Source organism: Muscardinus avellanarius (genome assembly GCF_963383645.1).
Source record: "Muscardinus avellanarius genome assembly, chromosome: 20".
Lineage (NCBI taxonomy): Eukaryota > Metazoa > Chordata > Mammalia > Rodentia > Gliridae > Muscardinus > Muscardinus avellanarius.
The window spans coordinates 2,013,750-2,038,202 of NC_137806.1; positions in this window are offsets into that span (position 1 = coordinate 2,013,750).

Below are 24,453 nucleotides of genomic sequence, written 5' to 3' on the forward strand. Positions count from 1 at the left end.
CGTGTTGAAGGCTGAGTCCCCAGTTTGGGAAGACTGAATGATGACAGAAACTTAAGCAGTGGGATCTGACGGGAGGTGGTAGGTCACCGGGGGCATGTCCTCGAAGGGAACAGTAGGACTTTCCCTCTTTCTTTCAATTTTTTGTGTGCTCCCACCTGAGGCGAGCAGGTTTGTTAGGCCATATACTACTGCGATGATGTTCTGCACCCCTTATCAGGGCCATAAAAAGCAATGGGCCCTTTGGATAAGAAACTGGAACCTTCAAAAACTACAAGCCAATATAAACCTTTCCTCTTATTAAGTCAGTATCTCTCAGGTATTTGTTGTAGTAACAGAAAACTGACGGATACATGCTGTGTAACCTCACAATGCCTTTTATTTTTACTTAAGGGTATATAGTTAGCTGGTAGTTCTTTGAATATAAACTGATCTTAGTGGTTATTTTTCTTCCATGCACCCTTTGGCAAATGGGCTAGGAGCTGGCAGGTCTGTGCTGACCTCAGCTGAAAAACTTGGCGTGTCTCTATGTATCTCTCACATCTCCGAAGGGGCCAGCTCAGGCATAGTATTGTGGAGCCAGGAATCCATAAGTCCAGGCAGAAGCATACACGAGTTTGTCTAGACCTCTGTGGACACCAAATAAACTCCAGTCCTACTGACAGAAGTATGTCACAAGGTCAAGCCTACATCACTGTGGGGATGTGAGAACGAAAGATGTAAATCAGGGGAAATGTGAAAAGTCAAGAAAATACAATCTGGCATAATTTTGGTTCTGTGTAGCATTTTACAATATGGTCATAGCAAAATTTATCAACCTGAGCCCCACGATAGACCTTGAGGTCACTACTGGTTTTTACTGATGTAGATATTATCACAAGGAACATGCTTTAGCACATTTTTTTTATGTTCACATTAGGTTTTTAAATAGGATTGCATTTCAGAAAAATCTAGAATTTTTTAAATGAAGAGGATATGAAAGTGGGTATAGTAAAAAAAACCACATATTTTTTCCCAAAATACAAGAGACTGTGTCTTCTTGGTACATCTGCCTTTGGAAACAATGGTCTGTACCCATCTGTAGGGACTGGATTAGCAAAGGGCGAAGGCATACTTCCTTCAGCTCCCCTTTAGTAGTCTGAAGTGGGTTCAGTAAGGAGACGTGGGTGCTAAGGAATGGAACAGCACATATTTCAGAATATACATATATGTGTGTGTGTGTGTGTGTGTGTGTGTGTGTGTGTATACATATATATGTATATATACATATATACATAGATATATTTATATACATATAAATATATATAAATGTATACATATAAATATATATGTATACATATAAATAAATATAAATATAAATATATACATATAAATATATATAAATATATAAATGTATACATATAAATATATATAAATATATAAATATATATAAATATATAAAATATATTTATATACATATAAATATATTATAAATATATATATAAATACATATATACTTATATATACATATATATATATATTTTTTTTTTTTTTGCCAGTCTGGGATGGAATCCAGGGGCATTCAACCTCTGAGCTACACCCCCAGCCCTATTTTTTATTCTTTATTTTTTAACAGGATCTCACTAAGTTGCAAAGGGCCTCACTAAGTAGCTGAGGCTGTCCACAAACCGCGATCCCCCGGTCTCAGCCTCCCAAATGTTGGAATTACAAGCGTGTGCCACCACACCTGGCATATTTTGGAATATTTTATCTTATATTTACTCTTCCTTTTCCAGACCATACCTTATCCATGACTTAAAATATTAGCATATGTGGTTATTCTCTCCAGGATCTACCGATAGAAACGGGATCAGCTAATCAACTGAAAATGTCATTGAGACATGTTATCACTAGCAAGTCCACAAGCCTTGTTCATGCTCTAACCCCATTTCATAGATCAGTTCTTAGCACATAGTAGGTGTTTAATAAACTTGGCTGAACAACTGTTAAAAATACAAACCTGGCCGGGCGTGGTGGCACATGCTTTTAATCCCCACGCTTGGGAGGCGGAGACAGGAAATTAAAAAATTAAAAAAATTAAAAAATAGGTCTGGGAGTGTAGCCTGTGGGAGTGTATCCCAGAGGTAGAAGGGCTTCCAGGAACCCCAGTACCACCAAACAAAACAAAACAAAACAAAACAAAAAAAACCCTGTACCATAATCCCTTTGTAACCAAGATTATGTGACAGGAGAAAGTGTGATGAAATCTAAGATATGGAAAATCTTGTAGCTTTAACTTCTTGGAAGTAGGATTTTTTACCTGAGTACTCAGTCAGTTTCTAAAAGCCTGGGTGTATTAATTCTCTGCCATTATGCAATTTCATTTAGTCTTAGCTCTAAGAGCTCTTAAGGTGCAGAATAAAGATTGACGTGTTAGAAATGGCTTCGAAAAGAGCCCAGGGACTTGTTTGGGGTCATGTAATTGATGACAGTGTTTCTAATTATAATAGGAATAGCCACAGCTTAAGACCTAAGATTTTAGGGGAACAGATTCATGCCAGGCTTAGAATTGCCAAGCCATTATATGAAGAAAGTAATTTTTTATATTCCTAAATTGAATTTCTTAATAAGTCAAGGTTCAATTTATTTTACTAATAAGTGAATAGACCCTTTGGCCCTGCCTCTTCCCTGTTTAATTTAGGAGTTTAGTTCAGAAAGGAGGCGGGGGGAGAAAGTCTCCCTTAATGGGGAGATGATGATATAATCACCAAATTAAATTAGGAAGGCAGAAAACATCTTTTTAAACCAGTTCTGTATAAAAACAGCTTGTTTTCACTGTCACTGACAAGAAAAATGTAGTCTGAAGCAAGATAACACATTAGCAATCGTTTTTTTGCCATACTAGAAAAATATCTTTAAAAAATGAAACCGGATTCTTTCATTAACTATAAATGTTACCACTAGCAATGTACACATCAGTCTATTATATTTCTGATTCCAAATGGACAGATAGGTTTAGTACACAGAAATTCTCTTTTTCCAGAAATTTAGAAATCACTGGCTTAACTACATTTAGAAGCTATTTTTTTAAAAAAAAGAAGAACAGAAATGTTGCACAATGCGATTTGCCCTTCTCAAAGTCTCAGAAGGTACCTGAGATAGTGCAGGGTGAAAGGGTTCACTGCACGAGGACTGTCCAGCTGGGCGTGGTGGCGCACGCCTGGGATCCCAGTATTTGGGAGTCCTGAGACCTGAGGATCGCAGGTTCAAGGCCAGCCTCAGCAACTTAGTGAGACCCTGTTTCAACATAAGAACTAAAAAGGGATGGGGGTATAGCTCCGATATAGAAAGCTTCTGGGTTCAATCCCAGTACCACAAACAAACAACAACAAAACCAAGAACCAAAAAGCAAACACCAGCCTTGATTGACCTCTTGCTCAGAGTGAAGGGGCCTGGCCCCATTGCTCGAGGAACACCCACAAATGGAAAGAGAAAGGCTTGCCTGGGCCGCACAGGACGCGGTCCACACAGTCTTCCCCAAATCACAGCTGCCTCTTGATGCTGGCTGCCCAAGACGTGTGGTGCCACGGACGGAGAACTGGTCCTGTCTCCCTCCCAGTGATTGCTCTGAAGATGCCACAGTGAGACCTTCCCTGAAGTCACCTGGAGACCCCCACCAAACTCTGTGTACCCTCTCTTGTGACACTTTGCACCTGCGCCTAAAGCCCCACTGCTTGTGAGCTGATGTCTTCCAGGTTCTCCAAGGAGGGCAGCTCCAGCTTTGACCTGAAACCCCTGTCCTTAGCACTATGCATGAGTCTGTGGGGCTAAACAGCTTACAGCAGGAAGATGCTACTTCCTCTGGTCCTTTTTCTTTTTCCTTTCTTCCTCCCCTCCCCTCTCCTTCCCTCCCTCCCTCCCCCTCTCCCTTCCTTCCTCTCTTTACATTTTCTTCATTTTTTTTTTTTTTTGTACTAGAGACTGAACCCAGGTACTGGGGATTGAACTCATGGGTATTCTACTTCCCAGCGATACCCCCAGCCTAATTTTTTTTTAATTCTTTACTTTGAAACAGGTCCTCACTGAGTTGCAAAGGGCCTCACTAAGTAGCTGATGCTGCCTGTAAACTGTGATCCTTCTGTCTCAGCCTCCCAAAAGCTGGAATTACAAGCATGCACCACCATGCCAGGCTTTCCCAGCTCTTTGTAAAATAAAGTTTTGTGTTTTTTTTTTTAATTTTGAAACATGGTCTCAATAAGTTGCTGACAGGCTGGCTAAGTTCCTGAGGCTGGCAGCGACGCTGTGATCCTCCTGCCTCAGCCTCCCAGGTACTGGGCTTCCAGGTGTGCGCCCTGTGTTGGCTGTGGCCTTCCCACCATCTTCTTCACTTCCACCACCTGCACCCACCATCCACACAGGCACGCTTCCCTCCGAACTCCGGTCCCCAAAGCTAGCTCGGGTAAACCAGCTTCAGATGTGACTTTCCCATAGTTCAAGCTCTTACACCTAACAGTATATAACTTTCCAGTGTAGACGTAGCTTAGGGATGTCCTTCTCAAACGTAACATGCAAATGATTTACCCAGGAAACTTGCTAAAATGAAGATACTGTAGCCAGCCTGAGATGATTTGTTTTTTAACAAGCTGCTAGCTGAAGCCAATGCTGTTTGTCAAGAGTCTCAGTCAGCATCCTCGCCGCTATAATCTTAAAGGCTGACCACGTGACTTAGGGAAAAGAAGATCTGTTTACACGTAGTTTTCCTCGAAGATGTTGGGGTTCAGTCCCTGTGAGGCAGGGGACCCCTGGCCTCAGGGCAGGGCAGCAGGAGTGGAAAGATGGAGAACATGACAGAGACCTTGCTCTCATAGTATGGAGCTGGAAGCCGGAGAGGGAGGACGGGGAGGAGCCACGTGTGATCCCCAGGTGCAGCGCCAGGGACCCGACTTAGACACTCCCCAGCAGGCTGGCCACCGCCCAGCCCAGGTGAGCCCACTACAGTGGCCCCCCACTGCCGAGGTCCCGGGGAGCCCCACCTCCAACACCGCCACCCCATCTCCGTGAGGACCAGAGGGGGGTTCTGTTTCAAATAAATTCATCATGCAATGGAGAACTTGGTTCTTTTATAAAGCAGTGGCCAGTGTAGGGTGACACCTGGATGTTTAGAGTGACTTACTGACTTCATCTTCTCTATTTATTCTCGATTACTTAGTCGTTTACTTATTCTTGTGGTACTGAGGATTGAACCCAAAGGTATTTTGCCTCTGAATGACACATCCAACCCTATTGCTTTTTTGTTTTCTTTTGTTTTGAAACAGGGTCTCACTAGGTTACTGAGCGTCTCATTAAGTTGCTAAGTTGCTGAGGCAGTCATTGCACCTGTGATCCTCCTGTCTCAGCCTCCAAGTGCTGGGATTGCGGGTATGCACCACTGTGCCCTCCTCCTCCTCCTCTTCCTCCTCCTCCTCCTCCTCCTCCTCTTCCTCCTCCTCCTCCTCTTCTTTTCTTTCTTTCTTCTTCTTCTTCTTCTTCTTCTTCTTCTTCTTCTTCTTCTTCTTCTTCATTTTTTTATATTGGTACATTATAAGCATACACCATGATGAAGTTAATAGCCAGGTACTCTTAATTTTTTGTGGTTAACTGAATAAGTGAGAAAGCAGTAACTTATAATAATACTTATGCGATATTTCATTTTATTATGAACAAGATAAAATTTTGTGTGAACATTTCTTTTTTATCCTTTTATCGGTGCATTCTAGTCTCACAATACATAGTTCGTGGGGATGTTGACACATTCACAGCACTTGGGGCTGGCTCAGATTTAATTTAAAACGTTGGCTAAGCGATGATGATCGTTAAAGGGGAGTTTATTTGCATTACTCTCCACTCATATTTCTGATTTTTTTCACTTTTCCATTGTACCGTTAATATTGCCTTACTTTGGAAGCAAGACTGCATAATTTCTGCATAGTAAGAACGTCGGTGGCTTGTGGAGATGACAATAATATCTATTGTGTGATTCTAACTATAAGTCAACAATAATAATGTGTTGTGCAAACTTATAATTTGTTAAAACAATGCACATGCTAGAATTTAACATTAGTAGAAACCTTGTGAAAATAGATGGATAATTTTGTTCCTAATTATATTTTACAAATGGGGAAACCGAGGCTAGGAGAGCTTACTAAACCTCCACAAAGTTGCAGAGGTGGTATTTGAGGCTGGGTCACCTACTTGAAATGAATATAGCCCCCCTTTACCACAAAGGTTTAGATAGTCTACTAATTTGTATAATTTATTGAAATGTTTTCTGATCTTTGTGGTTACATTTTACACATGTATGGCCATACACTCACACACATTCCATAAATTTAAACTATCTATTATGTATTCCTCCCTGTTTTTCTAAACCTCTCTTCCCATTTCTTCCTTCTTCCATCAAATTACCCTGTCCCCCCATCTCTAGTTTTCCTATGTTAACATCATCTATTTTCTTCATATTTATATAATCACATAGAACATAGATATATGTGAATATGAGTAAAAATGACATGATATCGTACACAGTTTTCTACATATTTATTTTCTCACTTAACAGTGTAGTTCGGAAATCTCTCCAAGTTGAAAGGTTTACTTTTTCAGGTGCATTGCAATTACACATAATAGGTTCAGAGTGACAGAAACAGCCCTGCATGCAGCACGTGGATGCCGCCCTCCCGCTCCCCAGCTCCCCTCCTCCCTGCCCTGGACATGCTGCCCACACTGGTCCTGACAGTGCCATACATGCACAAAGCATTATTTTAACTGCTGGCTTCAAGTCTCCTACTCTCCCACCCCACCTCCTTCCCTTCATCTCTTTCCAGTATTTCATTCTACTCAACCGTAACGAAGAACAAAATTATTTCATCTGCAGGAAAATGGATGGAAGTGGAGAATATTTTTCTGAGATTAGCCAGTCTCAGAAGGATTGTGAGCCGGGCGTGGCGGCGCACGCTTGTCATCCCAGCACTGGGGAGGCTGAGACCTGGAGGATCCCAGTTCGTGGACAGCCTCAGCTACTTAGTGAGGCCCTCTGCAATTCAGTGAGACCCGGCTTCAAGATAAAGGATAACAAATAGGGCAGGGGGCGTAGCTCGGAGGTCGAATGTCCCTGGGTTCCAGCCCAGACCCGTGGGGGTGGGGGGAGAAGGATTGTGTGCGTTCTCTCATCTGTGAAAGCTAGAGACAAATCGGGAAATAAAAAGGACTTCAGATGAAAGCTTATTTCTTATTCATGCTTAATGAATTCTTTATACATGTGGCCACGGTCAGATATGAGTTGATCAGTGTTTCTTTGACAATAGGCATTCCATTTGCTTTTTATTTCTTATTTTGAAACAGGGTCTCATTGAGTTGCGGAGGTCCTCACTAAGTAGCTGAGGCTATCCTCGAGCTGTGATCCTCCTGTCTCAGCCTCCCAAATGCTGGGATTATTAACACTGCCCGGCAGTGTTTGATGTTTTAAAGTGATATGCACACAATATTATTGTTTCTAAGAGTTAATAATAAAATTTTTTCTCAAGTTTCCAAGAAGTTTTGTAACAAGACACATTTCCACAGGAAGTACATCAGAGTATCCTTTCTCTTACCTGCAAGAAATGATAAAATAGTTTTTAATCTTGCCTCTAGGGATAAGATGCTATCTCACAGAAAATTTAATTTACATTTCTCTTACTGCTATAATAATTGGGTATCTTTTACTAACATATTTTTTATTCATTGCATAGGATCTTCTGTGACTTACTTTATCATATATATTCTTAGCGTAATTTTTCACAAGAAAGTTCTTGGTTATTGTACGAATTCATAATATATTCCATTGCATTACATATGTTAATTATTTTTATTTTCATTGCAATATTTTCAGGATCTCTTGTTCATTTGCTAGGTTCTGACATTTTCTGCCATGCATTTTAAAATTTTGTAGTGCAACTAAGATTTTCTTTTTCTTTTATAGCTACATAGTTGTTTTTTTTTTTCTTTTTTTTCTTTTTTGGTACTGGGGATGGAACCCAGAGGCATTCTACCTCTGAGCTACACCTTCAGCCCTATTTATTTATTTATTTATTTACTTCTGGCACCGGGATGGAACCCAGGGGCATTCTATCTCTGAGCTACATTCCCAGCCCTATTTTTAATCTTTTTTTATTTTTGAAACAGGGTCTCACTGAGTTGCAAAGGGCCTTGCTAAGTAGGTGGAGCTGTTTGTGAACTGCAATCCCCCAGTCTATGCCTCCCGAAAGTTGGGATTACAAGAGTGTGCCACCATGCCTGGCTAAAGCTACTGGGGTTTTATTCCTGGTAAAGATCTCCAGAAGTTATATACTGTGCAGGGATTTTTATTGGTTTTTGTTTTACATTTAAGTGTTTTGTTCTGAAGTTTCTTTCTTTTTCTTTTTTCTTTTCTTTTCTTTCTTCTTCTTCTTCTTCTTCTTTTTTTTTTTTTTTTTTTTTTTTTTTTTTGCAGGACTGGGGATGGAACCCAGGGGCATTCCACCTCTGAGTTACATCTGAGCCTATTATTTTTTTTTCATTTTTTTTCTTTTATTTTTTTGCGGATCTAGGGGCGGAACCCAGGGCCATTCGACCTCCGAGCTCCCTCCCCCCACCCTATTATTTTTATTCTTTATTTTGAAACGGGGTCTCACTGAGTTGCAGAGGGCCTCACTAAGTAGCTGAGGCTGTCCGCGAACCGCGATCCTCAGGTCTCAGTCTCCCGAATGCTGGGAAGCGTGTGCCACCACACCTAGCTTTTTTTCTTTCTTTTTAAAGAGTCTCACTGAGTTGTAAAGAGCCTCACTAAGTAGCTGAGCTTGGCGAACCTTAATCCTCCTGTCTCAGTTTCCCAAATGTTGGGATTGCAAGATTGCACCTCGCCTGGCTCTGAAGTTTCTTGATGAAAAATAATGGGGCTTGAGTTCTCTATATTCTAGAGAGTAGTCCTCTATCGGAGGGGTAGGTGGCAAAAATCTCTCATTTTGTTGGCTTTCAATTGAGGTTCTTGACGGTTTCCTTTGCTGAACAGAAGCTCTTCAGTTTCATACAATCCCACATATTGATTTGCCTTTTAGCTTGTTGTACCTTTGAGGTCTTGTTGAGAAAGTGTTTATCTGTGCCTATGTGTTGTGGTGTTGGACCTATGCCCTCTTCAAGGAGCCTCAAGGTCTCTGGTCTAATTTCCAAGTCTTTGATCCATTTTGAATTGACTCTTGTGCAGGGTGAGAAAATGGGATTAATTTCCAATTTTCTGCATATGTTTAACCAGTTTTGCCAACACCGTTTGTTGAACAGGCTATCTTTTCTCCAGTGTATGTTTTTGGCCCCTTTGCAAAAAATCAATTGGGTAAAAGTGTGTGTACTTGTTTCTGGGTCTTCTATTCTGCTCCATTGGAGAAACTCAACACTAAAAAAAAAATCATCCAATCAAAAAATGGGCAAGTGAACTAAATAGACACTTCATGAAAGAATAAATTCAATTGGCCAATAAATGCATGAAAAAATGCTCAATATCACTGACAGTCAGAGAGACGCAAATCAAAACTACCTGAGATCTCACCTAACTCCAACTATAATGGCCATCATTCAAAACACAAACAACAGATGCTGGCGAGGATGTGGAGAAGTGGGAACTCTAAGACATTGTTGGTGGGATTGCAAATTAGTGCAACCACTTTGGAAAACAGTATGGAGGCTCCTCAGAAGAATGGGAACAAATCTACCATTCGATCCAGCAATACCACTGTTGGGTATCTACCCAAAAGAAAAGAAACCAAACTACCAAACTAATGCATGTGTATCTATGTTCATAGCTGCACAATTCACCATAGCCAAACTATGGAACCAGCCAAGATGTCCATCAACAGATGAATGGATTATGAAACTATGGGATATGTACACAATGGAATTTTACTCAGCTATTAAAAAATACAATTGTGGTATTTACAGGGAAATGGATGGATCTTGAGGACATTGTGCTAAGCAAGCAGATTCCTGGCCTTTATAATGGTGTGTTTATGCAAATCTGGATAAAGGCTTCTTTTTATTAAGTATATGGCATAATAAACCCTGTTGATAAACATGAAAAAATAGCTTAAAAATACTAAGGTAAGAAAAGCATTTCTTGCTTTTCTATTGTCCTTGGACATGAAATGATGGAAACCCCATTATTACTTTTCCCCTTGTTAGAGGTTAGTGGACTTTGACCTGCTCCCCTCTTGCAGTGTGGCAACATTTCCCATGATTTCCTCCTCTGCGGTCTTCTGCCTTGAGCCCAGACTTCCATAAATGCAAGAGCACACTTCAGTTGACCCTATGGGTGTACAGGGAACTATCAGTGCCAATCTCAGTATCATGTAAGGGGATGGGGGAAGCTCGCCAAGTGCCGTGTACACACATATCCCTGTCACTTGGAACTTCATTAGAGTGTGTGATTACGACAAGCCAATAAAAGCTTATTAACAATAAATCCAAGAGCAGTTGAAGTGCTTCTGTATGAAAAAACCTAGTTCTTTCTTTGATGTTATCCATATTTACATTAAAATGACTGTAATGTAAAGCTGGGCGTGGTGACACACACTTGTCATCCCCGCGCTTGGGAGGCTGAGGCAGGAGGATCGCGCGGGTTCGAAGCCAGCCTCAGCTACTTAGTGAGGCTCTCAGCAACTTAGTGAGACCCTGTTTCCAAATAAAATATAAAATAGGTCTGGGAGTATAGCCCAGAGGTAGAAAGCCCCTGGGTTCTACCCCCAGTACCACACACACAAAAGAAATTACCATAATGTAATAGATTTTTGTTCTTTCTCTTTCTTGAGTATTTTTGGCCCTTTCTTTTGAAATCCCAACTTGTCATTTAATATTCTTTTTCTCAGTAATGCCTGATGAAAAAAAAAATTACAAAGCAAAAAGCCAGTGATCTCACAGTGGAAATTGGCTAATGAAGATAAAATATTCAGCAAGAAACCTCATTTCCTTTCTTAGAATTTTATAGGTATAATATAATTATATATCAAGAGAGATTCAAAGTGACACATTTTCATGCGCACGCACCATCTTAGCGTGGCTCCTTCTTCACCCCGTCCTGCTCCCTCCCCTCCCCCTACATGCTGGTGAGGCTGTGAGCCAGGCCTTCCTGTGTGGACATATTATTTGACCTGCCTCCTTCATCGGGCCTCCCGTTTCCCGTCAGCCTCTTTTACTGCTTGTTCTACTGGTCTTACTCCATTTCACCATGAGGTCTCTTTTGTTTCCTATTTTCTTTCTACGGCTTCCACATATGAGAAAAAAAGGATGATCCTAGACTTCCAGAGACTCGTTGAGCTCACTTTATAATATAATGATCTCTAGTTCTACCCATTAGGACATTTCATTCTATTCCTTCTCCTCTTCCTCCTCTCCCTCCTCCTCCTCCTCCTCCCCCTCCTCTTCCTCTGTCCTTTTCCTTCTCTCTCTCTCTCTCTCTCTCTCTCTCTCTCTCTCTCTTTCTCTCTCTTTTTGTGTGTGTGTTTATGGTATTAGGGTTGAACCCAGGGACATTCTACCTCTGAGCTACACCCCCAGCCATATTTTATTTTTTATTTTCAAATAGAATCTTGCTAAGTTTCTGAGGCTGACCTCAAACCTGTGATTCTTCTTTCTTAGCCTCCCAAATACTGGGATTACAGGTGTGTACCATCATACCCAACTAGGAAATCACATTCTTGATATCCTCAGGTATATGTTCACATGTGTTAAAAGCTTAAGAGGTCTTGGGCAAGTCATTTGAACTCAGGGGACATTGGGGTTCTCATCTGAAATGACAATAATTTTGGTTAAATTCAAAGGGCAGGACGTCATTGGTTTTGACTAACCCCTCTCACTAGACTCCAACAGATCAGGCTAAAAATCAAAACGGGGTCACACACACTAAAGTTGCACTTACCAGGTGGACACTAAACTTCTTACCTGAGTTTCCAGAAGCCAACCACTTTTCCCAAACAGGGCATTTTTGAGCAGCATAGCAATAAATGTTGTTGTCCTTTTTAAAAAACAGATTATTAAATATATTGTATATATTTATTTTTAAATTTTCTATTGGCATATTATAATTTTATATAATAGTGGGAACCATTGTTAATGAAGATCTTTCTACCTTAATCTTTTCACACACACACACACACACACACACACACACTTACAACCTGAAGCCAACTGATGACCAGTTAGTCATTAATTTTTTTCTATTGTTCTGTCTTCTTGTCCCCACTTTGAAAGGGAAGTAACTTTGCAATGACCCATCTTCTCTCTTTGTTTTTAATAGAACCCAGGGGTATTTTGTCTCAGAGAGCTATATCCCCAGCCCTTTGTGTACTTTATTTTGAAACCAGGTCTTGCTAGGTTGCAAGGCTGGCCTCACTAGGGTGAGTCTTGCTACGTTGCAGAGGGCCTCACTCAGTTGCTGAGGCTGGCCTTGAACCTGTGATCTGTCAGTCTCAGCCTCCCAAGCACTGGCATTACAGGCGCGTGCTGCCATGCCCAGCTTTGCTTTTTGCTTTTTGCTTTTCTGATCCTGCTGAACTCACTGAAACACTTACTTTGTTTTATTCACAAAGCAAATAAAAGTATTGAGCAATCCTGGAATAGAAAACACAGCCATTAAGATCATGAAATCAGCTGGGCGTGGTGGTGCACGCTTGTAATCCCAGTGCTTGGGAGGCTGAGACAGGAGGATCACACAGGTTTGAAACCAGCCTCAGCTACTTAGTGAGGCTCTCAGCAATTTGGTGAGACCCTGTTTCCAAATAAAATAAGATCATGAAATCAAACTGTTGTAGTTTTGTCCTTCGACACTTGAGAGTTACTTTGCAACCGTGGCACCAGGACCTGGCGTATGCTGTTTAAAAGCCCTACTGACGCCAGGCGTGGTGGCGCACGCTTGTAATCCCCGCGCTTGGGAGGCAGAGACAGGAGATTGTGCAGGTTTGAAGCCAGCCGCGCTGGCTTAAGAGACCCTGTTTCCAAATAAAATATAAAATATGTCTGGGAATGTAGCCCGGAGGTAGAAGGGTTCTATCCCCAGTACCACCAAAAAACTAAAAAAGAAAAAAATAAAATTAAGCCGTACTGAATTTTTATCAGCCTTTGCACATGAGTGACTGGCACTTGGCACAGTGAGAAGTAAATGAACACTGGATAGTAAACAAATGGGCAGATTTTTATGGTATTGTTGGGTACAGTTGGCAGCTCCTAAGGCACCGCCGTCTCTCGGCACGAATAGCATTTCTGTCCACACCTGAGAAGTTTTCATCACCGTTCCCAGTCACTTTATTTTCCTCCCCCAATCAACACTTCAGTAGATTATGGATGCTAAGAAATTTGAAGAAAAAAAGAAGCAAAAATAAAAAAAAAAATCTCATTTTGAGTGTTAATTTGGTATAGTAGTAGCTCTAACAGGCAAAACTAATTAGAACTAAAAAGATTTTCACCATTCGCTCAAATTTTTTGTTCAGCTATCGTTAGGATAAGCAGCCCAGTCATGCCAAAGATGGCTCCTCTCCGGCTTCTCTTCCGGATTGTGCCGGCTGCCTCATAGCCAGCCGAAGGGGCCACGGGATGCCCAACAACCAGTCCCCTGATAACACCCTCACTGGGGTATGAACCATCCAATCAGTAAGCGCCCCGTACTTTGCGATCTTCCGCTGTGAGCGGAAGCCCCCTCCTCCCAGCTGCCTGATATAAAAGGGAGCTGGGCTGTCTTAATAAAGCTTTTGCTTGCTTGCTTGCTTATCTCCGACGGCTGGCCTTGGGTCTTTTCTGCGCCGACCCTTCAGCTATTAGCAGGACAGGTACTGTAAAAGTCAACAGAAGTTGTTCAAAGGAAATATATGCTAATGAAAACAGAAAATTTTCATAATAAACATTTGGCAGCCTTTGCTCAGGTGATTTATGTGATTAACGTGCCCAAATGAAATGTTACCAAGAGGTGCAGCACAAGCCTTTTGGTGGCTTTCAGAATGAAAATACCCAGGCACTTTGTAATTTTAGCTTCTTGAGTCTTTAGTCTGTTGTTGACTCTTATCCTTCCTTCTGTTAGAAATAACTTTTTGTGGCGTTAAGAAAAGACACATGGTCGAAAATTGCTTGGCAAGGGGATTTTGCAAAAAAAAAAAAAAAAAAAAAAAAAAGGGTGCTCCAGGTAAGAGGGCACACCTGACACAGAACCAGGTGGGCGTCATATCCCTGCCCAAGGTCCCTGCGGCACTGAACTCCTGTTGGTGGGAGTTAAAACTCCACATTCTTCCTCCTCAGCTCCAGGAGAAGATGGGGGAGGGTGAGCACCAGGATCTCATAAGAGATGCTAATTTTGTAAAGGAATGTAAGTTCCTACCAGATTACAAAATAATGGTTTAAATTTAAACCCCTCCCTTGATAGAAAAGACACAATTATATTTCCTTTCTTCCTTTTTGGTCCTATGGATGGAACCCAGGGGAATTCTATCTCTGAGATATACCCCCAGCCCTGCTTTATTTTTTATTTTGAAATACGGTCTCACTAAATTGCTGAGGCTGGTCTTGAACCTGAGACCCTTCTGTCTCAGCCTCCCAAATTCTGGAATTACAGGCATGCACCCCATACCTGGCTTCGTTTATTTTTAGTGTTGATAAGTCAGATCTGAAAATCATATACTTTAAGTTTACATAAACACTTAGCTACTTCCGAGCTGTTCATTTGCGATTACAGAATAACTTGACCCCAAAATGAAATTAGGTAATTAAACAGCTTCATGTTCACATTAAGTGAAAAGGAATTAAAAGCATCGGAGCAAGGCCATGATGTGGCCACTACCGCCAAACGTTAGTACATTATATGCGGAAGGCTTTAAATACTGGGTTAAAATGCTCGTATATGTTTTTCCAGGTATAGAGCACAACCTCAAGTAATTCTTTGAATGCCAGCCCTACCATTTCTTCTTTAGAAATTTATTTGTTAAAAAATCTTTGAAAAAGTAGACAAAGTATTATGGATATATTTTTTTTTTTACCACATCAGTTTTTTAAAAGATGTGGCTAGATACCTACATAGACATAAAGGTACTGTGAAATATTCAACAGTAGAAAAGAGAGTAATATCTTTAAGCCCAGCACTTTGGAGGCTGAAACGGGAGGATCAGTCACAAGTTGGAAACCAGCCTCAGTAGTTTAGTGGGTTTCTCAGCAGGCGACCTACTGAGGATCCCCTTTCTGAACAAAAATTTATAGAAAGGGCTGGGGGCGCCGCTCAGAGGTAGAACGCCTCTGCGTTCCTTCCCTGTACCGTGCACGCAGAGGAAGTACGTTCTTTCCACTGGAGAATCTGTGAGTTTGATAAATGCGCAATTTCATCTACCTGCCATTATAATCTCACATAGAAAAAACCGTACTTTACTAAAATACAAAATAGAAGGAAACCTGTGTGGTCCATTTTCTAGCCTCTCCCATCTTTCACTCCCAAACTTCTGAAAACTACTGTTCTTTCTATTGTCCTTATAGTTTGTCTTTGTCAGATCGTCATATAATTGAGCCCATAAATCACATAACCCTTTCGAACAGGGTTCTGTCATTTAACAATACGTGTTTAAGGTTTATTTTTATCTTTTTGCGGCTGGAGGGCTGTTTTCTTTTTATTTCTTTCTAATAGAGAACTGTATAATGTATCCTTTCACTTATTAAGGGAAGTCGTGGTTGTCTACAGTTTTTCACGATTACGAATAAAGCTGCTTTGTATCTGTGTGGATATAAGTTTCCAGCTAATTTAAGTAAGTACCTGGCAGTATAATTGCCGGATGAGCTTTTACTTTTAATCAAGTTCAATATCACAATATTTCCCCCTCTGTGAACTATGCTTTTTGTCCTATTTAAAAATTCATCATAGCCAGGCACGCCTGTACTTGGGAGGCTGAGACAGGAGGATTGTAGGTTCGAGTCCAACCTCAGCAATTTAATAAAACTCTCAGAAACCTAGCAAGACTCTGTTTCAAAATAAAATATTAAAAGGGCCAGTGTGGCTCAGAGGTAGAATGCCCCTGGGTTTAATCCCAGTACCGCAAAGAACAGAAAAAACAAAAGGAAATTAAAAAGGAATCACTAAGCCGAAAGTTGCCTACATTTTATCCGTATGTTGTGTTCTAGAAGTTTTGTAGTTTTGTGTTATACATTCAGTTCTGTGAGGAGTTTTGAGTTGGTTTTTGTGGAGGCTGTAAGACTGGTGTGTAGATGTGCGCTTGAGCCTCTGGGTGTCTGGCATTCGAGCGCTACTCCTGGGGGCACCCTGGCTCCACAGAGCACCCAGAGGACTGTGTTTGTGTGGTGCTGTTTTGGGCTGCTCTGGCCACCTATCCCTTGCTCTATTATTATTATTATTATTATTATTATTATTATTAGTCTTTACAGTACTATCCTGATCACTGTAGCTTGATGTACGTTGGTGTCAGGCAGGCCCAACTCTCCAACTTCGCTCTCTCCTTCAGCATTATGTTTTCATTTGCGTTCTTGGCACGAGTCATCGTTCTTCAGATCTCCTGTCTGATAACTCTGAAATCTATGCCGGTTTCTCTGTTTCTGCAGCTTGCTCTTTTTTTTCCTTGTCAGACTGTGTGTTTTGATTTTTAGCATGCCTCATAATATTTTGTTCAAAGGCAGACATTATCTACTAGGTAAAAAGAATTGACAAGAGTAGGCCTTTGGTTACCTTTTTTCTTTTTCTTTTCCTTTTTCTGTACTGGGAATTTAAGCCAGAACATTCGACCTCTGAGCTACACCCACAGCTTTATTTTATTTTGGTTTGAAACAGAGTCTCGCTAGGTCACTGAGTCTTGCTAAACTGCTGAGGTGGGTCTTTAACCTGCAGTCCCCCATCTCAGCCTCCCAAGTACTGGGATTACAGGCATGTGCCACAATGCCTGGCTCTTTGCTTTACATTTTATATTTATCTGGTCAGATCTGGTCAGAAGTTAAACTGTGTCGGTTTTTGGCCATAGCTGTCTGTCTTGGGTGTTATGTGATGGGGAATGTGCTGGTATTGAGAAGCAGCTTTGGTACTAATTTCAAAATGTATTGGAAAATAGCTTTGGTATTAACTTCAGATGTAAAAACTAGTCAGAGCCTGGGTGCTACACTCACACTTAGGCAGGGAGGGGAAGCAGCTGTTACAATTCAAAGTTCAGTACACAAAAGAGTTGTGTAAAGTATAAAAAGCCCAGGACCTTCATATTTTAAAGACAAGTTTATATAATCAATAACTTATAGCTGATAGGCTAAAACTCCCGAAGACCGCAGGAGGATGGCACAGCCCTTCCTCAAAGAAGGCAGGTAACTATGACCCCTGACTGTTAATCAAGTAACACATCTTGGTTGTAGCAGAGGCTTGGGCTTGCACTGGAGAGGAGGGTGGGCCCACACTGCATTAGTCAGGAGCAAATGGAAAGACCAAACAGGATGGGAGATAGTAAATCCTCATAGCCATATCAAAGGCCGTGCGCCAGAGATAATGGGTGGGCCCACACCTGGTCAGAAAGCCTATTGGTTAGGCAAGTTGCAAGATAATGAATCTTTATAAAAACTGTTTCATAAAAAGTGGCCTCACTAAGTAACTGAGGCTGTCTGTGAACTGTGTTTTGGTCTAAGCCTCCCGAATGCTGGGATTACAAGCATGCGTCACCATGCCTGGCTTGTTTTTTTCTTTTTTGAAACAGGGTCTCACTAGGTCGTGGAGAGTCTCACTCAGTTACTGAGGCTGACCTTCAACAATCAGCAGTGCTCCTGTCTCAGCCTCCCAAGTGCCTGGATTCCAGGTGTGAACCACCATGCCTCGCTGAGAGAGAAGAGACAAACCAGAAAGAGGAGAGAGCTGGGTGTGATCTGGGTGGAACTATTTTGTTTAAACACGTGATTCAGGCAAAATTTACACATAGCATATAAATAATTTTTTTTTTTTTTTTTTGGTGTGTGTGGTACTAGGTATTGAAGCCAGGGGCATTCTACCTCCAAGCTACACTCCTAGTCCTTTTTGCATTTTGTTTTGAAACAGAATGTCACTAGGTTTCTAGAGTCTAACTAAGTTTGTTTGAGGCTGGCCTTGAACCTGTGATTGTTCTGTTTCAACCAAGTACTGGAAGTATGGGCATGTGCCATGTCACCACATCCAACTAGATAAGTAGATATTTTAAAGAGTTCAGTTCAGTGGCATAATGCAACCACAGCGTCCAACAACCACCACCTCTGCCTAGTCTGGGTTTTTTTTTTATCAGTGATGCATGGGTCAGATTGGTTCTCTAAGGAAGCTCCCAGGAAGCTCTCATTCCTGTCCCCATACTCAGTTTTGGTTTCCTGGAAAGGTCTAACCCCTTCCCAGGAACCACGCAAATGGTCCGCATGCCATTTATTTCAGCCAATAATAAAGGCCATTCGACCCTCCAATGAGATGCAACATCCAGTCGGGCTGCCGAATGGTAAAGCGCCAGCTCAGCCCAAGACTGTATGGAACCCCAAGCTTGGCAACCTTCTCTCTCTCTGACTGCTTCTCCTTTTGACCCTGCTGCCTGAATAAATCTCTTGGCTCTATGGTCATCTCTGGTGAAGTTTTCTGCCCTTCAATCAGCCCAGAAGAAAACCCCAAACTCATCATGTATTTATCACTGTTCCATTCTCCCTCCATCCTCTGTCAATCTATTTTTTGTCAGTATAGATTTTTCTGTTCTTTATAGAAAATTACATTAAGTAATATAATTTAAAGTATAAATATACTTATATTACATTAAGTGATATAACGTAAAATATAAATAATGCAATTTTTGTCCTTTGCAGCTGTCCTTTGCTCTTGTTATAATAATGTGTTGGAGGTTCATTTAAGTTATAGCGTGTACCTATACTGTATTCCACTTAATGGCTGAATAATAGTCCACTGTGTGTGTGTATGTGTGTGTGTGTGTGTGTGTGTGTGTGTGTGTGTGTGCATGCATGGATGACAGATATCACAATTCCTTTTCCCATCAGACTTAAATTTAAGGGAAGAAATACTTACCTAGTTCACTTGAAGTAACAAGATGGTCTTATATAAATAATTTGAAGCTATTCAGCCTAAAAAGCAAACAAGTTATTTTTTATTGGAGGAAAAATTGGGGAAATCATTGAACTTCGCATATTATTGACTTTTATAGAAGTTGCATGTTCAATTTATTAAAGTCAAATTGTTCTGATAAATGTTACATTATTGTGAAACTCTAGGACAAGCATCGGCATGCTATGTGAGCCAAATGTATCAGCTTTTGTAAATAAAGTTATTTTGAACACAGCTACAGTCATTCATTTCCATGTCATCTAGGTCTGTTTTCATATAGTAACAGCACAACTGGGTAGCTTTGGCAGAGACTGCATGATCCATAGAGTCTAAACTCTTTCCTCTCTGACCCTAAGCAGAGGTTTATTGACCCCTGCTCTAGAATAATAAAATTCACGTGGAATTCCTTTTCTGAAGTATCTCATTGTCTTGAGTATCTTCAAATGAAAAGCTCAAATTATTTTAATTTGAAAGCTTTTTCTCTACTGAGCCATAGAATGTAAAATAGATATGGTGGGAGTTATGAAGAAAAAAAGCAACTTATGATTTTACTCTGGAGAGCATCTAAAATGTGGTAATAGAATAATGCCTATGGTATGCATTGAAAGTGTGGGAAAGTAGAAAAACAGAGTGTCTTGCTAAAACAGATTTCAAATAAAACAGGTACGTAAGAGCTCAGTTTGGCACACACTACAATCCCAGTACTTGGAGGCTGAGACAGGAGGCTTGCATGTTTAAGACCAGTAATTTAGGGAGACTCTCAGAAACCTAGCAAGACCCTCTTTCAAAACAAAAAGTAAAAGGAGTTGAGTATAGCTGGGAGGTAGTATATCCCTGGGTTCAATCCCCAGTAATACACAAAAAGACTATATATATATATGCATGCATATGCATGTATGTGTATTTAAATTCTATACCCTATGTGTAAATATATAATGTTAATAAATATGGCTTGTAACTTATTAGAAGGAAACTAGGTTTTTCTATGAATAAAAACGTATAGGGAAATGGGTATGGTGAAGCTTGCAATTCCTGTACTTGGGAGGCTGAGACAGGATTGCACCTTTGAGGACAGCCTCCGCAACATAGTGAGGTTCTCAGAAACCTGTGAGACCTTGTTTTCAACAAAAAAAATTAAAATAAGTTTGGCATGTGCCTTGCAGGCAGAATACCCCTGGGTTCAATCCCCAGCACCACCAAAACAAAACTCAGTACACTGTGTTTGGTGGTAGAGCAGTGCCTTTGAATGACCTCTTCAATTACCATGAATTTCCTCTTATACCTCCTGCTTTTTATTACTTTGGAGGGAAAACTTCTGAAACAAAAGCCTATATGTTTTTCCATTTTGTCCAATTATTGACCACTGCTCTAGAATAATAAAATCCATGTGGAATTCCTTTTCTGAAGGATCTCATTGTCTTGGGTATCTTTAAATAGAAAGCTCAAATTAGTTGAACTTGGAAGTTTTTTCTCTACTGAGCCATAGAATATAAAATAGACTTGGTGGGAGCTTTTAACACATTGTCTAAATGCCATCGCCTGACACGGGGAGAAAATAATCCCCAGTTGTTCTCTGGCTTCAGTAGAATGGCTTTATCCTTGGTTTTTCAAAATTCTGCAGTTTCATAAGAAAGTAAGTTTCCATTTCTGTGATGGTTAACATGATACCTTTGAATAACTTTTCTTTGTAACTGTGAGACTAAGGTAATATAACAGCTGAATTTGTTATGCTAAATTGGGTCTGTGGTGGTACACACCTATAATCTCAATATTTCTGAGACTGAGACAGGAGGATTGCAGGTTTGAGGATAGCCTCAGAAATTTAGTGAGGCTCTCAGAAATTTAGTGAGACCTTGTTTCCAAATAAAAAATAAAATAGGGCTGGGGTTTGGCTTGGAGGTAGAATGCCCCTGGATTCAGTCCCTATCATTACAATAAACAGACAAACAAAAGTAAACAGGATCTTTAAAATAGTAGTTTCCAGAATCATGAACTTTACAAACCAGACACATAAAGGCAATTTAATTGTTTCTATCAGTGTGTTTACTAAAGACATAGTTTTCAACCAGGACTAAAGAATCAGATTATTTTTTTCAAGGAGACTTCCATATACTAGTTGGAGATAATGGCTGTAGCACCTATGCTTAATTTTCCTTCCTGAGCAAAATGAGTGTTAATTTATCAGTAGAAGATGATTGTGTAGTTTGCAAAATATTCATGCACTCCACGTTTTATTGTTCCTTTCTGGCATAGCTCTTAGTCCCCTTAGGAAAAATTGGTTATCAAAATGAAGGAAAATTGACCAGGCAGGGTGGTGCAAAATGGTAAGTTACTTTGAGAAATTTCTATAGTTTTATATTCTTCTTAAAAATGACTGTGTTCTATATATTTTAGACTCATGGAAATTTCCTTCTGTTGTTATAAGAAAATGTGATCAGATATATTTTTATAAATAAATTCATTGATTATTATGATTCAAACCCAACCTTAGCAATTTAGTGAGAACCTCAGTAACATAGTGAGACCCTGTTTCAAAGTAAAAACTAAAAGGGCTTCGGGGTGTAGCTTAGAAGTAGAAGGTTCCTGGGTCCAATCCCCAGTCCTAAAAATAAAAATAAAAATAGTGCCATCTGTAATATTTAAAGTACTTTTGATAATAAAAGTATTATACATGAATACCATGTTTAATAAGTGATAACATGAGTGTGAACTAGTGTTTCAAAGACACAAGAGGGGGACAGAAACAAAACAGAGCACTGAGGTAGCCAGGAGGCAGAATTGTGGAGGAAAACACACGCACATGTGTTTACATCACCCTAAACCTCAATAGGATGTATGCTCACAGTGCACCAATAAAAATGGGTTTAAAAAAGAAAGCAGAGGCGAGCAGAGCGCAGGCTGGGAGGGTCAGAGGCTTCGGTCCTGCTCCGCGGAGCCCATTCTCCCAGCACAGGCCGCAGCGCCTGTTCCTAAGCACCTGCTCTTCTCTTCCTTGCCCCACATCTGAGTTAGAACCTGCTTAGTCTTGAAAGGGCCCCCTGGTCCCAGAAATGCCCTCAATTCACGACCATAAATCACCACCCTTGCTCTATGGAAGTCTTTTCTGTGTTGCCTTTTTACGTTTCTTACAATCACTTCGACGTAGGTCCACACCTCATCTTTCTCTGCTCTTTGATCTACTGCCCCGATTGCAAATCTATCCTGCCTCCACCTCGTCAACCGGACCACTCGGGCAGTCTCTTGTGTCTTAAATTATCTTCCAGTTAGCCTCTAAGGTGACCATCACCAGGCAATGTGACAAATATTTATTGACAGTAAGCCAGGTGTGATGGCACACACTTGTGATCCCAGGAATTGGGAGCCTGAGACAGGAGGATCAGGTTTCTGGCCAGATTCAGTAACTTAGCAAGGCCCTCTTACAACTTAGATCTTGTTAAAAAAAAAAAATATATATATATATATATATATATATATATATATATATATATATATTGGGACTGGGGGTATAGAGCAGAGATAGAATACCCTGGGGTTCAATACTTTAGTAGTATGTGTGTGTGTGTGTGTGTGTGTGTGTGTGTGTGTGTGTGTGTAACAGTGGATTATCACCTTTTAGTGCCCCACTCCTACTTCATAATCTCCCCCAAGAGATTTCTCCTGAGGTTACTTACCTTCCAGTTAATTTATTCAATTTCTAGCAATGGTTCCCACATTAAACTAAAGCCTGGCTCTTGCTACCTTTGTTCATTGATTTATATTTTTCTCAGAAATGTATAAACTCCTTGAGGGCCCATGGGCACGAGTTTATTGTCTTTTTCTAAAAACCATTGACCCAGACATCGTCTTGGGGCAGGGATGGAGGCGAGGATTAGAGAATTTACCTGGAATCGAAAAGAAGCAAGCGGTCTGCTCGGAGCTGCTTTTGGCTCCCCTGAAATGAAAAATGGTATAAACTCTCAGGATGAATCCTTCCCTCTGGCTACCAGGAGAAAAAAGTATCATAAGTGCTGTAGAAAACTTTGAAAAGTCCATACTGCTATTTAAAAAATCCCAAGCCTAAGGAGATATTTAAAGGATGCTATGTTGAACTGGAATCACAGTAGAATTAGCACCAGAAAATTGGGGAAACCCTGAATTCTGGAGGCGTGATCATGGGTTAGCCACAAGTACCTTCTGGCTAGCATACTTTGCTAAAAACTCTTTCCATTAACTTCCTTTATAGAAATTTACTTTATTTCTAACGTGGCTTAAGAGTCCTGTGTGTTAAGTGAGAGATAGGCACTTCACTTAATACTTATCTGATTGGTATTTTCTTCCCTGAGAGGTCTTTTTGAAGTATAAAAATACATAAATGGCTATTATTTGGTTTTGTCATCTAATTCTGTACCTATCCCACTTCTGCCACAGGAATTGAAAGTCAGCATTTATAATCTGAGCTGGATAAGGATGCTTGGCCCCGAGAGAGTGTACATTCTTAGTAAGACCCTTTGTTTTTGAGGCAGTGAGGCAGCATATGGGATCTGGTTAAGTCTGCAAAACATCCCAGTTTATGGTTTTGTCTGATTCTGATCTTTTTGTTTTCTGGCCATTGTGTGCAGTGGTTATTGTATTAAAATGTGTATGTCAGATGCTGAAACCTTAAATTTCAGTGGTTTCCTCCCTCCCTCTCTCTTTTTTTCTTTCTTTCTCTCTCCCCCTTCCCTCAACTCCCCCTCTTCTCTTCTCTTTTCTTTTCTTCTCTTCTCTTCTCTTCTCCGTTTCTTTCCTTCTCCCACAACTACTTATAGAATACCTAATTTGTGTCAAGTATATATGCCAATATATGCTGGTAGGCAATGAAGGATGTCTTTTCTCTTTTTAATTGGCTCACTGTAATTATACATCGTAACGTGGTTCACTGTGAGAGAAACAGAGCTGCACACGGCATCGCTCCCTCACCCTCCCTGCACATGAGATTGCAATTGGTGTTGGTAAGTTCAAACATGGACATGGCATTGTTACCTGAACTGCGTTCTTCAGTCCCCCACCTCCTCCCCTCCCTCCCCACCCCTCCCCTGCCCGACTAGAATCCCCCTCATTGATCTGAAGTCTCTGTTGTTTCCCAACTTCTCTCTAGCTTCCACATATGAATTGAAGTTTCTTAATTTTAGATTTTTTCCTATATATGCATCCAATGTTACAAAGTTTTCCTTAAAAATAAATTTTCTGCAGTTCATAAATTTTAAGAAGTTGGATTTTATTTTTTGGTGCTGGGGATGGAACCCAGGGACATTCTACCACTAAACTATACCCCAACCCCGGCCCTATGTTTTATTCTTTATTTTGAACCAGGGTCTCACTCAGTGAGTCGCAAAGGTCCTCAGTAAGTAGCT